General features: G+C 36.3%; 1 non-coding gene across 1 annotated transcript; it reads left to right on the plus strand.

Annotated features, from left to right (window-relative positions):
* Nucleotides 1-425: 425 nt before the first annotated feature.
* On the plus strand, nt 426-533 carry LOC148545673 (small nucleolar RNA R71). The gene has a single exon (XR_015900222.1). It is a non-coding gene; the product is annotated as a small nucleolar RNA R71 (small nucleolar RNA).
* Nucleotides 534-14803: the final 14270 nt, after the last annotated feature.

The following is a 14803-nucleotide window of genomic DNA, read 5'->3' on the forward strand; positions in this document are numbered from 1 at the left end:
CTCCATGAGGGGTTATAGGTGTTTTCATAAGGTTCACCCATGTAATTCACCTCTGCTATTGCAGGGTTTTCAGGATCATAAGCTTCTTCTTCAGAAGATGCCTCTTGAGTACTGTTGGATGCAGCTTGCATCCCATTCAGACTCTGAGAAATCATATTGACTTGTTGAGTCAATATTTTATTCTGAGCAAATATAACATTCAGAGTATCAATTTCAAGAACTCCCTTCTTCATAGGCGTCCCATTACTCACAGGATTCCTCTCAGAAGTGTACATGAACTGGTTATTAGCAACCATGTCAATGAGTTCTTGAGCTTCTGCAGGCATTTTCTTTAAGTGAATGGATCCACCTGCAGAGGTATCCAATGACATTTTAGCTAATTCAGACAGACCATCATAGAATATGTCCAGGATGGTCCATTCTGAAAGCATGTCAGAAGGACACTTTTTGGTCAGTTCTTTGTATCTCTCCCAAGCTTCATAGAGGGATTCACCTTCTTTCTGTCTGAAGGTCTGAACATCCACTCTAAGCTTACTCAGCTTTTGAGGAGGAAAGAACTTGGCTAAGAAAGCCTTGATCAGCTTATCCCAAGAGTTCAGGCTATCCTTAGGTTGAGAGTCCAACCATATTCTCGCTCTGTCTCTCACAGCAAAAGGGAAAAGCATGAGCCTGTAGACTTCAGGATCTACTCCATTAGTCTTAACAGTATCACAGATCTGTAAGAATTCAGTTAAGAACTGGAAAGGATCTTCAGATGAAAGTCCATGAAACTTACAGTTCTGCTGCATCAGAGAAACTAATTGAGGTTTCAGCTCAAAATTGTTTGCTCCAATGGCAGGAATGGAGATGCTTCTTCCATGTAAATTGGAATTAGGTGCAGTAAAGTCACCAAGCATCCTCCTTGCATTATTATTATTTTCGACTGCCATCTCCTCTTCCTGTTCAAAAATTTCTGAAAGGTGCTTGCTGGATTGTTGTAATTTAGCTTCTCTTAGTTTCCTCTTCAGAGTCCTTTCAGGTTCTGGATCTGCTTCAACAAGAATATTCTTGTCCTTGCTCCTGCTCATATGAAAAAGAGGGACAGAAAAATAATAATAATAGGGTCCTTTTTACCATAGTATAGAGGTTCCCCTGTGTGAGTAGAAGAAGAAAAGAATGTAATGTAAAGAAAGAAACACAAGGGTAAGGAGAGCAGAGATGTGGGATGAAGAGAGGTGTTAGTAGATGAATAAATAAATAGAAGGAGATGAGAGAGAAGGAGAATTTTCGAAAATTATTTTTGAAAAAGAGTTAGTGATTTTCGAAAATAGTTTTTGAAAAAGGTTAGTAATTTTTCGAAAATTGAAATAAAAAATTAAAATAATTAGTTAATTAAAAAGAAATTTTGAAAAAGAGGGAAGATATTTTCGAAAATTAGAGAGAGTTAGTTGGGTAGTTTTGAAAAATATAAGAAACAAACAAAAAGTTAGTTAGTTAGTTGAAACAAATTTGAAAATCAATTTTGAAAAGATAAGAAGATAAGAAGTTAGAAAGGATATTTTAAAATCAAATTTTGAAAAAGATAAGATAAAGAGATATTTTTGAAAAGATATGATTGAAATTAGTTTTGAAAAAGATTTGATTTTTAAAAATCACAATTAATGACTTGATTCACAAGAAATCACAAGATATGATTCTAGAACTCAAAGTTTGGATCTTTCTTAACAAGCAAGTAACAAACTTGAAATTTTTGAATCAAAACATTAATTGATGATGTTATTTTCGAAAATTAGGAGATAAAGATAAGAAAAAGATTTTTGAAAAATATTTTTAAAATTTTCGAAAATAAATAAGAAAAATGAATAAGATTTGATTTTTGAAAAAGATTTTGAAAAAGATAAGATTTTTAAATTGAAAATTTGATTTGACTCATAAAAATAACTAGATTTTAAAAAGTTTTGAAAAAGCCAACTCAAATTTTCGAAATTTATGAGTGAAAAAGGGAAAGATATTTTTTTTTATTTTTGAATTTTTAATGATGAGAGGAAAAAACATGAAAAAGACTCAATGCATGAAAATTTTGGATCAAAACAATGAATGCATGCAAGAATGCTATGAATGTCAAGATGAACACCAAGAACACTTTGAATGTCAAGATGAACATCAAGAACTTATTTTTGAAAAATTTTTAATGCAAAGAAAACATGCAAGATACCAAACTTAAAAATTTTTCATGTATAGACACTATGAATACAAGAATGCATATGAAAAACAAGAAAAGACACAAAACATGAAAACATCAAGATCAAACAAGAAGACTTACCAAGAACAACTTGAAGATCATGAAGAACACTATGAATGCATGAATTTTTTGAAAAATGCAAGATGAATATGCAATTGACACCAAACTTTCAACTTGACTCAAGACTCAAACAAGAAACATGAAATATTTTTTATTTTTTTAGATTTTTGTATATTTTTTTCGAAAAAACATATAGGAAAAAGAAAATAAGGATTTCAAAATTTTTTAATATGAATTCCAGGAATCTTGTATTCTTAGTCTAAAGCTCCAATCCGAGGGTTAGGCATGGCTTAATAGCCAGCCAAGCTTTAGTATGTAACTCAGACATGCCACGGCTGACATTCCAATTAACTTGCCTCTATGCTGATGGTTGGAAGCCCCTATCCAAAAGAATTAGACATAGCTTTACAGCCAGCCAGGCTTCAACATGCTTCATGAAACTCTCGAATTCATTCTTAAAAATTCTGAAGAAAAATATATTTTTGAAAAGATTTATTTTTTTTTTTGAAAACAGATGAGAAATTTTTGAAAGGTTTTTGAAAATAAAACAAAAAGAAAATTACCTAATCTGAGCAACAAGATGAACCGTCAGTTGTTCAAACTCGAACAATCCCCAGCAACGGCGCCAAAAACTTGGTGCACGAAATTGTGATCTCAGGCAACGGCGCCAGAAACTCTGTACGCACGTCTTAATAAATCGTTTTTCATTCACAACTTCGATACAACAAACCAGCAAGTGCATTGGGTCGTCCAAGTAATAAACCTTACATGAGTAAGGGTCGATCCCACGGAGATTGTTGGTATGAAACAAGCTATGGTCACCTTGTAAATATCAGTCAGGCGGATATAAAATATTTATGGAGTTTTCGAACATAAATAATAAATAGATAGAAAATAAGGATAGAAACACTTATGTATATCATTGGTGAGAATTTTAGATAAGTGTATAGAGATGCTTTCGTTCCTCTAAACCTCTGCTTTCCTACTGTCTTCATCCAATCAGTCTTACTCCTTTCCATGGCTGGCTTTATGTAAGGACATCACCGTTGTCAATGGCTACTTTTAATCCTCTCTGGAAAATGGTCCGATGCGCTGTCACTGCATGGCTAATCGTCTGTAGGCATCACCCTTGTCAATGGCTGCATCCCATCCTCTTGTGAAAATGGTCCAAATGCTCTGTCACAGCATGGCTAATCATCTGAGGTTCTCGATCATACTGGAATAGGATTCACCCTCCTTTTGCGTCTGTCACTACGCCCAGCACTCGCGAGTTTGAAGTTCGTCACAGTCATTCAATCCCAGAGTCCTACTCGGAATACCACAGACAAGGTTTAGACTTTCCGGACTCTCATGAATGCCGCCATCAATCTAGCTTATACCACGAAGATTCTGATTAAGAGATCCAAGAGATACTCATTAAATCTAAGGCAGAACGGAAGTGGTTGTCAGGCACGCATTCATAGGGAATGATGATGATTGTCACGTTCATCACATTCAGGTTGAAGTGTGAAGAATATCTTAGAAGCGGAATAAGTTGAATTGAATAGAAAAATAGTAGTACTTTGCATTAATCTTTGGGGAACAGCAGAGCTCCACACCTTAATCTATGGAGTGCAGAAACTCTACCGTATGAAGATACATAAGTGATAATGGTTCAGGCATGGCCGAATAGCCAGCCCCCATGAAAGTCTAAGATAGCATAAAACTTATCAAAGATGTCTAATACAATAGTAAAAAGTCCTATTTATAATAAACTAGTTACTAGGGTTTACAGAAGTAAGTAATTGATGCATAAATCCACTTCTGGGGCCCACTTGGTGTGTGCTTGGGCTGAGCTTGAATGTTACACGTGTAGAGGTCAATCTTGGAGTTGAACGCCAGTTTGTAACGTATTTCTGGCGTTCAACTCTGGCTTGTGATGTGTTTCTGGCGTTTAACTCTAGACAGCAGCGTAGAACTGGCGTTCAACGCCCTTTTACGTCGTCTAAACTCGGCCAAAGTATGGACTATTATATATTGCTGGAAAGCCCTGGATGTCTACTTTCCAACGCAATTGGAAGCACGCCATTTGAGTTCTGTAGCTCCAGAAAATCCACTTTGAGTGCAAGGAGGTGAGAATCCAACAGCATCAGTAGTCCTTCTTCAACCTCTGAATCTGATTTTTGCTCAAGTCCCTCAATTTTAGCCAGAAAATACCTGAAATCACAGAAAAACACACAAATTCATAGTAAAGTCCAGAAATGTGAATTTAACATAAAAACTAATGAAAACATCCCTAAAAGTAACTAGATTCTACGAAAAACATACTAAAAACAATGCCAAAAAGCGTATAAATTATCCGCTCATCAGCCACAGACAAGGTACGATCTTCCCGATCAGAGAATGCTGCATCTTTGGGTTCTAGCCTCTACTATAGAGACCCTAATCTCCCCGGAAATTGGTTGCACTGATGTCTCGAGAAGTCCCCAACGAAGTTGTGGATTAGTCGTCTGAGAGATGTATATTCAAGCTGTTGGTCGTCCTTGTCAGGTGAAAGACGCATTCTGACCCAAGTAGATGCGGGTGTTTGTCAGGCACGTTCATCTAAATGTGATGAACAGAGCTAATTTGTTGATCATCCTATTCACCACGATGAAGTACGAATATACAGCTTAGAATTAATCAAACATGGATCGAAGAGAAAACAGTAGTACTTTTATTAGTTCATAGGACTCAGCAGGGCTCCTCCCCTCAACATAGGAGGTTTAGAAACTCATACTGAAGTAAAAATAAAAAGTAAAAATGAAAATAGAATAGTATGCGTGTTGTTCTGAAAATCATGTAAAATACACTTTAAATACTAAACAGATGACTAGTAAGGGTAAAACAGTCTATTTAGTGCTAAAATACACTTCTGGGGCCTACTTAGTGAGTGTTTGGGGGAGCTTTGATGAGATCCACGTGCTATGAGGTCTCTTGGGAATGGAACGCCAGCTAGGGGATCCTATTTGGGTATTTGTACATTGGTCTCTGCTCTTTGGGCGCTGGACGCTCTGAAGGGAGCAAGTAGCTGGCGTTGGATGCCAGTTTTGGGCCTTCTCATCTGAAGAAAACTATGAACTATTTATATTTCTGGAAAGCTCTGGAAGTTAGCTTTCCATAGCCATTGAGAGCGCTCCATTTGGACTTCTGTAGCTCTTAAAAAGCTCTTCCGAATACAGGTAGGTCATATCTGGACAGCATCTGCAGTGCTTTCTCTGTCTCTGAATCAGACTTCCACTGCAGCTCCTCAATTTCAGCCAGAGAATACCTGAAATTATCCAAAAACACAAAAACTCATAATAGAATCCAAAAATGTGAATTTAACACCAAAACCTATAAAAACTTAATAAAAACTAAATAAAAACTACTAAAACTATATGAAAGTGATGCCAAAAAACGTATAAAATATCCGCTCATCAGCAAGCAAATACCTGATAGGCCTCTTAACACTCTTCCTGGTGACACAGTGTTAATCCAAGAGAAGAATACAAGGCCATCACAGTAGCTGGTGAGCTCATGCCAGAGGAGGTGCAGATTGTTAAGGGATCAGATGAAATAGAGGCTTCAGAGAAAGCTAAGGGTGCCATAGCACACACCCTATCCAAGGCATTCGAGCATAAGCCGAAGTTACCATACCCTCAGAAGCTCCAAAAGGAGACCAAGGATGGGAAATTTTCACAGTTCTTTGAAGTCCTCAGAAAGTTACAAATCAATACTCCTTTTGCTGACTTAATGGAGAATATGCCTCAATATGTTGAGTTCATGAAGGGTTTACTCTCTGAAAAAAATCCTAAAGGGAGATAAAATAGTGGTCCTGACTGAGGAATGCAGTTCATTAATTCATAGTACATTACCAAGGAAGATGCCAGATCCAGGAAGATTTCAAATTCCATGCACTATTGGGAACATCAATTTTGACAAGTCCCTGTGTGATCTTAGTGCAGGCATCAACCTAATGCCCTTGTCTGTGATGAAGAAGCTCCAAATTCAAGAGGCACAACCAACAAGGATAGCACTACAAATGGCAGACAAATCTCTAAACAGGCATATGGAATAGTACAGAATGTCGTGGTGAAGGTTGGAGAGCTTTTCCTCCCTGCAGACTTCGTGATATTTGACATGGGAGAGGATGCAAATGACTTTCTAATCCTGGGAAGATCGTTTCTGGCCACTGCGAAAGCCTTGATTGATGTTGAAAAAGGTGAACTATTTCTGAGGGTGCGTGAAAATTACTTGGTATTCAAGGTTTTTAAACCTTTACATCACTCTGGTGAAGGACTTGAAATGGAGTCATTTGTACGCATGGAAGATGCGTATGCATGATTAGGCAAACTTCTGTTCATGTTGCATGGCTATGTTCCTACAAGCAACGGCTAGTGTTATTGTGCGTACGCATACTAGATGCGTATGGATGACATGCCAAATCTCACCATTTGTGTGTACGCATGCTAGATGCATACGCATGATACTCATTTATTTTACTTGCTCTAATTATAATGGAGTCTAGTTGTTGTTGTTGTTGTTGTTGTTGTTGTTGTTGTTGTTGTTGTTATTATTAAGAAGTCTGACTTTTACCGATATAAGTAATTATCGGTATTTCTTGATGAGCTTAGAGTTGCTAATACTTCATCAAATATCTGTCATCCTTAAGTTACTAATGTCATTTATATTAGTAACTCGTATATATTTAACCCTATATATCTTATTACTTATGGTTTAATATATTCAGTTTATATAATTATTCATTTAAGATCTTTATAACTTGAACCGCAGACTCAGCAGCTCCAGAACTTGACACTTAGTCACTAAATCACCAGTAATCATTATCATTACCTTAGTTCCATTCACTTGGCCGAAGCCATTAAGAGAATAGAAGAAAGAAAAATACAAACAGAAGCTATTCACTTTGATTCATGATTCATCCACCTAGGTTTTCATTCACATAGCTCATATACATATATACATATATAAAGCCATAACACTTGTCTCCTTCCTTTATTAACCAAACGTGACATATAAACCCCCCTGACATATATCCCTTGTTCAATTAATCAATCATCCCCTAATCTTCTTTCTTCATCTCATAACCGAACTTTATTTTCAAAAAAAAAAGAGAGAGACCGAGAGTGTTCCTTGAGAGAATCGTGACCTCCCACGAGTTTTCAGCTTCGATTTCTTGTGATCCGTAACTCCAATAAAAAATCTAATTCGATAAAAGTGTTCGTATCCTCGTCTTCTACGTGTTGGCGTCATTTTTGTTCAGTAAAATTTGACGGTGACATAGCTCTCCTTTACCTTGGAGTTTGGTTCTCTGGTGTTCGTGGTAGAGGAATCGATTTCTAACATTTTCTTCTTAAGTTGCTCGATCAGAAGGCTTCTCCGGAGCTTCGAGTATTTTGATTTTGTACAGAGCTAGGGTTACAGTAAATCTCGCCAATTAAGTTATATTTGACAAGTGAAGTTGATGCTTAAACTAATTGTTGTTAGAATTTGATTGAATTTTCTTGATTTTAACATTGAACCTTTATCGAATCTTGGTGTTTTGGTAAGGGTGTGTTTCGGCCAGCGTTGGGATAGCCGAACCGTGGTTTTGATGATGAAATATGGGTTGTTTTATTGTCTATTATCTATTATTGAGTAGAATTTGATGAGACTCAATGACTAAGTGATTATATAAAAGTTACGAAGAATCGGTAACCGAAAAACTCGAAAACAGAGTTATACATCAAGTGTTTTTTTTTTATGGAGAACAAAGGGAGGGTTTTATTTTTTTTAGGGTAGAGAGAACAGCCAAGATCTTTTATTTTCTTTTAGTGAAAAATTTAATTTTATAAAAAGTTCAAATTAAATTATTATTGTATAAGTTTTCAAGTATTTTGGGTAATAAGTAAAGTTTAGGAGTAAAGTGGGTATTTTATAAAAGTTCAGGGTTATTTTTATAAATATAAAAATAAGTAAGGGTTTAAATATAATTTTATAAAATATTGAGATTAAAAATAGAATATTAAAAAGTTTGTGATTTAGAAAGTGATTAATAAAAGTTTAAAAATAAGGTTTTATAAACTAAGTTTTAAAAGAAGAAGAACGAAAAGTAAAAGAAAGAAAGATAATTAAAGGAATCTCTGCCTCAGAAGAGCGAAGCACAGAAAAGAAAAGGATGTATTAACTAAAGAGATCTCTGCCACAGGAGCGAAGAGGGCAAAGATAAAGAAAAAAGCTTTAAAAGACTGTCTATCGTAGGAGAGCAGATGCGACCTTGTTTGGGCTTTAGTGCCGAATGTATAGTAAGGACATCCATATAATGAGAACTGTTTTCCAGATGTAAGCATATTACAATACGTTTAAAAGTCACACTGTATGCGACGTGGCCGTAAGACTTATATGCACAGTGTATGCATCTGGAAAGCCATACCTGGGACTCGTGCCCGGGTAATGTCGGGAGCGGGTAGGTGTAATGATCCAATTTCTGGTACGTCATGATCATACTAGAAACTGAGCACTACCAACTTGTCTTCCTAATTATTATCTATTATTTATTATATGAGCCTGATTCATTGTTAAAAGCATAGTTATTTTTCGAGGTACTTTTTTTTTTTGAAAACGTTTGGGTTAATAAACTGACTCATTCACAATCAATTCGCAAATGATAACAAATACCACAGTTATAAACAACCATAGTTATATACATCTCAACAGTTAATAACATTCGGTTATCCAGCCTTTATTAGAGTAAAGATCTTTAGTTAGAACACCCCTAGATATAGCTAGATAATAACTATATACATATATATACATACAACATCCCAGGCCTTGACCTGTTCAAGAAGTCCCTAAGCTGGCACCCAGGCTAGCCTAGAATTTATACCCACCTGGTCCCTCTAGACAACTAAAGTAAGGGAAAGTATGTTCTAAGTCTTTAAAACTTAAGTCAGGTGGAACGTCATCAAAAGGTGGAACATCATCTACTACTCCTCTGCACGATCAGACATTGCCATATGATGTCTCTCTGGTACCTCATCAAGTAGCCACATAACAAGAGTCTCATACACAAGATTTAGGTTAAAGTTCACGTACAAACGGGGTGCAGACGTTGGCTGGTCTCACAGTATAAACATATAAATAGAGAACGAGATTCACCTTATACTCAGAAGACTACATAGAGCGGAATCCTTTTTGCGAACGGTTGTCAGTGAACTACGGAAGGGTACTCATACTTCAATCTGGAGGGGGAAGGGAGAGAGAAGGGGTAAGAACTAGGGGGTTCTTAGTAGGGCCGAGGTTATTCATTAAGTTCATTTATAACGTCCGTGATCACATAATCATAACTAAGCTCAGACAAATATGTACATAACAACAATATAAGCCAAAACACAAATAGAAGAGGAAACAAGAAACAAAGGCACAATCACACTCAATATGCAATCACACAACTATTCACAAACAAGTATGATGCATGTCTAGTCCTACTGCAGGTAATGAGCTCATTTGTCGATTTCGACCCGCACCCGACGCAATCCGACCCTCCAAGTCAGATAAGGGCTTCCCAGAACTTAATCCCAGATTAGGTAGTACATACCCTCTACCAAGTACTCTCGACTTGCAGGGCTAGTATTTGCTCAAATCTCAATATATCGTAGGTATACGAGTCAAGCCTCTACCAAGCATTCAGCTTGCAGGGCTGGTACTCTCTCTAGCGCAGCCTGTCTGGGAAGCAACAACACAATACGGGTGTCCCCCCACAATATTCACAAGCATCGCCCGAAGACTCATAACTCACATATAGCCATACTTTCCATCACCTATAAATCATCTTTATCATCTCTTCACTATCATAAATCAAGCATCACAATATCACAGTGATCTCATTTCATAATTCTCTGTTTGCTCTGTAAGGTTAAGCATACTACTATATAGCTTGTAACTCCTTTTCCTTCTAACATGGTTACAAATTTCTAAATCTTATTTCATCGTCCTACATACCTCTATACGTTCTCTTATACCTTTCTTTAGGTGTTTAGTAAAGAGAATTAGGGAATTCTAGACTTAAAACTACCTTCCTGAACTTTTAGGAAAAACTGCCTTTTATCAATATTTTATTATTATTAATAAAATAATATTATTAATATTTTAATAGTAAAATAATAATAATATTTTATTCAACTTTTAAAAAATTACATTTTTACCCTCAAACTTTTTGGAAATTACATTTTGACCCCCTTAACTTTTAATTTTTGCACTTTGACCCCTCAATTTTTTTAAATTAAATTTCAACCCAAACTTTTAATAATTATTATTTGAACCCAAAATCATCAAAACGAAACGTTTTCCTTGTCTTTCAACAACCAAAAATCGTTCTTTTCAAAAGTTCATCAGATTTCCACTTGATTTTTACCTAGTTTTTCAATCTTTTTTATAACCGATTTTTACCTGATTTTTACCAAACCAAAAAGCAACGTTTTAGCCATCAAATAAACATCAAATCTATTGAATATAATGGCTAGAAGGCCACATTTTCCAGCAGCAACAGTAGCAACAACACAACCATCAATAACCTCCTTTGCTGTTGCCAAAAGTTGAACCAAAAACAAGCTTCCAAAAGCACTTTTACGCATCAAGGCAGCTAGAAATCATGTTTTCTTAAAGCCTACGGTGATTAAACAAGAGATCCTTGGTTTACTCCATGAAAGTTAACATATAAATGAAGAGAAGGAAGAGATGAACACTTTGGTCAGATTAGATTTTTTTTAGGATTTTAGTTTGAGAAAGAACGGAAGTTGAAGCTTGAAGCTTTCATGGAAGTTCTTCCATTTTCCTCTCATGAATCGAGTCCAGTTCGTCAAACTGTGACTATTTAGGAAAACTAGAATCAAAACTCCTAACTGATACGGTTCAAAAACTAGGTTCTTTGTGATTGCATTGTTGAGCTTATCCCAAAAGAGGTTCTAGCTTTAAGATGACATAACGACAATGAGGATTGAGATGCTTAATGATACAATAGAGGTGTTCCCTTTACTGATCTTCCGGAGAAATCTGTGCCTTCAAAAAAGATCTCGCGTACTCAAAAAACGGGGTTGTTACAGTAGGAAACCGACACATGAGCTCATGGCCTGCGATAGGACTAGACATGCATCATCCTTGTTGCGCATTTGCATTTGACTTGATACGGTTAAATTGTTTGTAATTGTCTTCTTGTGTTTATGCATTCCTTAATGTTATTCTAAATTGTGATGATTAGATATTTCTCTGCGGCTTTTGTATCTTTTGTTGTGAATTAATTGAACTGTGATAGTGCTGACTTGACTAACAACCCCGACCCTACGAAGAACCCTCCAGTTCTTATCCCTTTCCTTCCTCCTTTTCAGATGGAGACCAGAGTTCTGTTTTACGAGATGGACCCTCCCCAATATATGAGGATATTGTACAACATAGGTTTTACGTAGTTGCTACAGAAATTAGGACCCGTATGTACATTTTGCATGACCAATCCTTCCATCATCCGATTTACACTCCACAATTTAACCCCGATCTGCCTTATGAGTTCCTATTGCACTGGCTCCACCCAGATACTCTGTTTCACCCATTCCATGATGGGCCTGTACCTCATCAGCATCGCGATCAGCCTGCAGATCAGGTGGAACCTGAGCCTGAGCCTATGGTGGAGCATATACCAGAGCCTATACTAGAGGAAGATACCCCTGTAGAGAAGATCTCAGCATCTTCATCTGAGGAGCCAGTCACATCCTCCCTTAGTGGACCGACGAGTGTTGGTCAGACTTGTAGTACGACTGCCAGATTCCCTCCTGAGATGATTGAGATTTCTGATGATGAGGATGAGGATCCTGAGGAGTATTCAGATGTGATTGTAATTTTCTCTGACGATAGTTGATGCCTGGGAGTTGAGGATGTTGCCTTTTGGTAGTTCTTTCTGTGAAACCTAGCTTTTGTGTTAGTTTCTCACTTTTGATTAGATTTGCTGAGAGAGTAGGGTGTATATAGTTGACTAGGCTAGTTTCGGGGGCCATCTTAGGGGCTTTGATGAGCGGATAATTTATACACTTTTTGGCATTGTTTTTACATAGTTTTTAGTATATTTTTATTAATTTTTAAATAAAAATCACATTCTTGGAATTTACTATGAGTTTGTGTATTTGTTTTTGTGATTTTAGGTATTTTTTGTCTGAAATTGAGGGACCTGAGCAAAAATCTGATTCAGAGGCTGAAAAAGGACTGCAGAAGCTGTTGGATTCTGACCTCCCTTCACTCAAAGTGGATTTGCTAGAGCTACAGAAGTCCAAATGGCGCGCTCTCAATTGCGTTAGAAAGTAGACATCCAGGGCTTTCCAGCAATATATAATAGTCCATACTTTGCCCGAGTTCAGATGACGCAAAATGGCGTTTAACGCCAATTCTCTGCCCTATTCTGGCGTTAAACGCCAGAAACAGGTTACAAGTTGGAGTTAAACGCCCAAAACAGGTTACAATCTGGTGTTTAACTCCAAAAACAGCCTAGGCACGTGTAAAGCTCAAGTCTCAGCCCCAGCACGCACCAAGTGGGCCCCAGAAGTGGATTTCTACACTATCCATCATAGTTTACTCATTTTCTGTAAACCTAGGTTACTAGTTTAGTATTTAAACAACTTTTAGAGATTTATTTTGTACCTCATGACTTTTTCACATTTTACATTGTATCTCTACGGCATGAGTCTCTAAACTCTATGGTTGGGGGTGAGGAGCTCTGCTGTGTCTCGATGAATTAATGCAATTACTTCTGTTTTCTATTCAATCACACTTGTTTCTAGTCTAAGATACTCGCTTGTACTTAACCGTGATGAATATGATGACCCGTGACTCTCATCATCATTCTCAACCTATGAACGTGTGCCTGACAACCACTTCCGTTCTACCTTAGATTGAGTGTGTATCTCTTAGCCTCTTGGTTCATGATCAGAGTCTTCGTGGTATAGGCTAGGATTATTGGCGGCCATTCCTGAGATCCGAAAAGTCTAAACCTTGTCTGTGGTATTCCGAGTAGGATCTGGGATGGAATGACTGTGACAAGCTTCAAACTCACAAGTGCTGGGCGTAGTGACAGACGCAAAAGGATCAATGGATCCTATTCCAACATGAGTGAGAACCGACAGATGATTAGCCGTGCGGTGATAGCGCATTTGGACCATTTTCACTGAGAGGACGGATGGTAGCCATTGACAACGGTGATCTACCAACATACAGCTTGCCATGGAAGGAGACCTGCGTGCGTGAAGAAGAAGATAGTAGGAAAGCAGAGATTCGAAAGACAGAGCATCTCCAAAACCTCAATGTGTTCTCCATTACTGCATAACAAGTACTATTTAATCTATGCTTTTTACTCTTCATAAATATAATCACTCTTATCATTGATTTCCTGACTAAGAATTACAAAATAACCATAGCTTGCTTCAAGCCGACAATCTCTGTGGGATCGACCCTTACTCACGTAAGGTATTACTTGGACGACCCAGTGCACTTGCTGGTTAGTGGTACGAGTTGTGAAAAGTGTGATTCACAATTCGTGCACCAAGTTTTTGGCGCCGTTGCCGGGATTGTTAGAGTTTGGACAACTGACGGTTTATTTTGTTGCTTAGATTAGGAAAAATTTATCTTTTTAGTTTAGAGTCACAAAAATTGCGTCTTCTATTATTGTTTTTGGTTGAATTTTTTTTAAATCCTTATTTTCTCATTTAAATTTTTCGAAAATTTTTATAAACTAATAATTGAGTTTTTCTGTTTGAGTTTAGTTTCATATTTTAAGTTTGGTGTCAATTGCATATTTTTAGTTTTTTTTTAAAATTTGTGTTCATTGTTCTTTCTTAATCTTCAAGTTGTTCTTACTATTTTTCTTGTTTGATCTTTAGTTTTTCCTGTTCTGTGTATTTTCTTATTTTTCTTGTGCATTTTCAAATCATCAGCATAAAAAAATTATATACATTAAATACCTTTTTTTAAAACACTTTGAATTTATAGTTCAGTTGGCTAGAGCGTTGTGCTTATGTTCTTGGTAATTGGGTATCTTCCTTTTAAAACTTTTTCAAAAATAATTTTTCTTTGATTAAATCTTGTGTCAAACTTTTAAGTTTGGTGTTCTCTTGTTATTTTTCTTTAATTTTCGAAAATTTATTTTTCGTTTTCTAAAAATTTTAAGTTTGGTGTTCTTTGTGTTTTTATTTTCTTAAAAATTTCCAAAAATTGTTCTTGGTGTTCATCTTGATCTTCAAAGTGTTCTTGGTGTTCATCTTGACATTCAAAGTTTTCTTACTCGTTTTCTTTATTTTGATCTAAAAATTCTTAGTTTGGTGTCAGTTTGTTGTTTTTCTCTTTCCTCATTGAATTCAAAAATATCTTTTCCCTTTATTTTAATTGATTTTTCGAATTTTCCTTTTAAAAATTCAGATTTTATTTTAAAATTTTTATTTTATCTTATCTTAAGTTTTAAAATTTCAAAATTCAAATCTTTTTCAAAAA

The sequence above is a fragment of the Arachis ipaensis genome, chromosome B9, assembly GCF_059453495.1.
Source record: "Arachis ipaensis isolate K30076 ecotype BB chromosome B9, ASM5945349v1, whole genome shotgun sequence".
In the NCBI taxonomy this organism is placed as follows: Eukaryota; Viridiplantae; Streptophyta; class Magnoliopsida; order Fabales; family Fabaceae; genus Arachis; species Arachis ipaensis.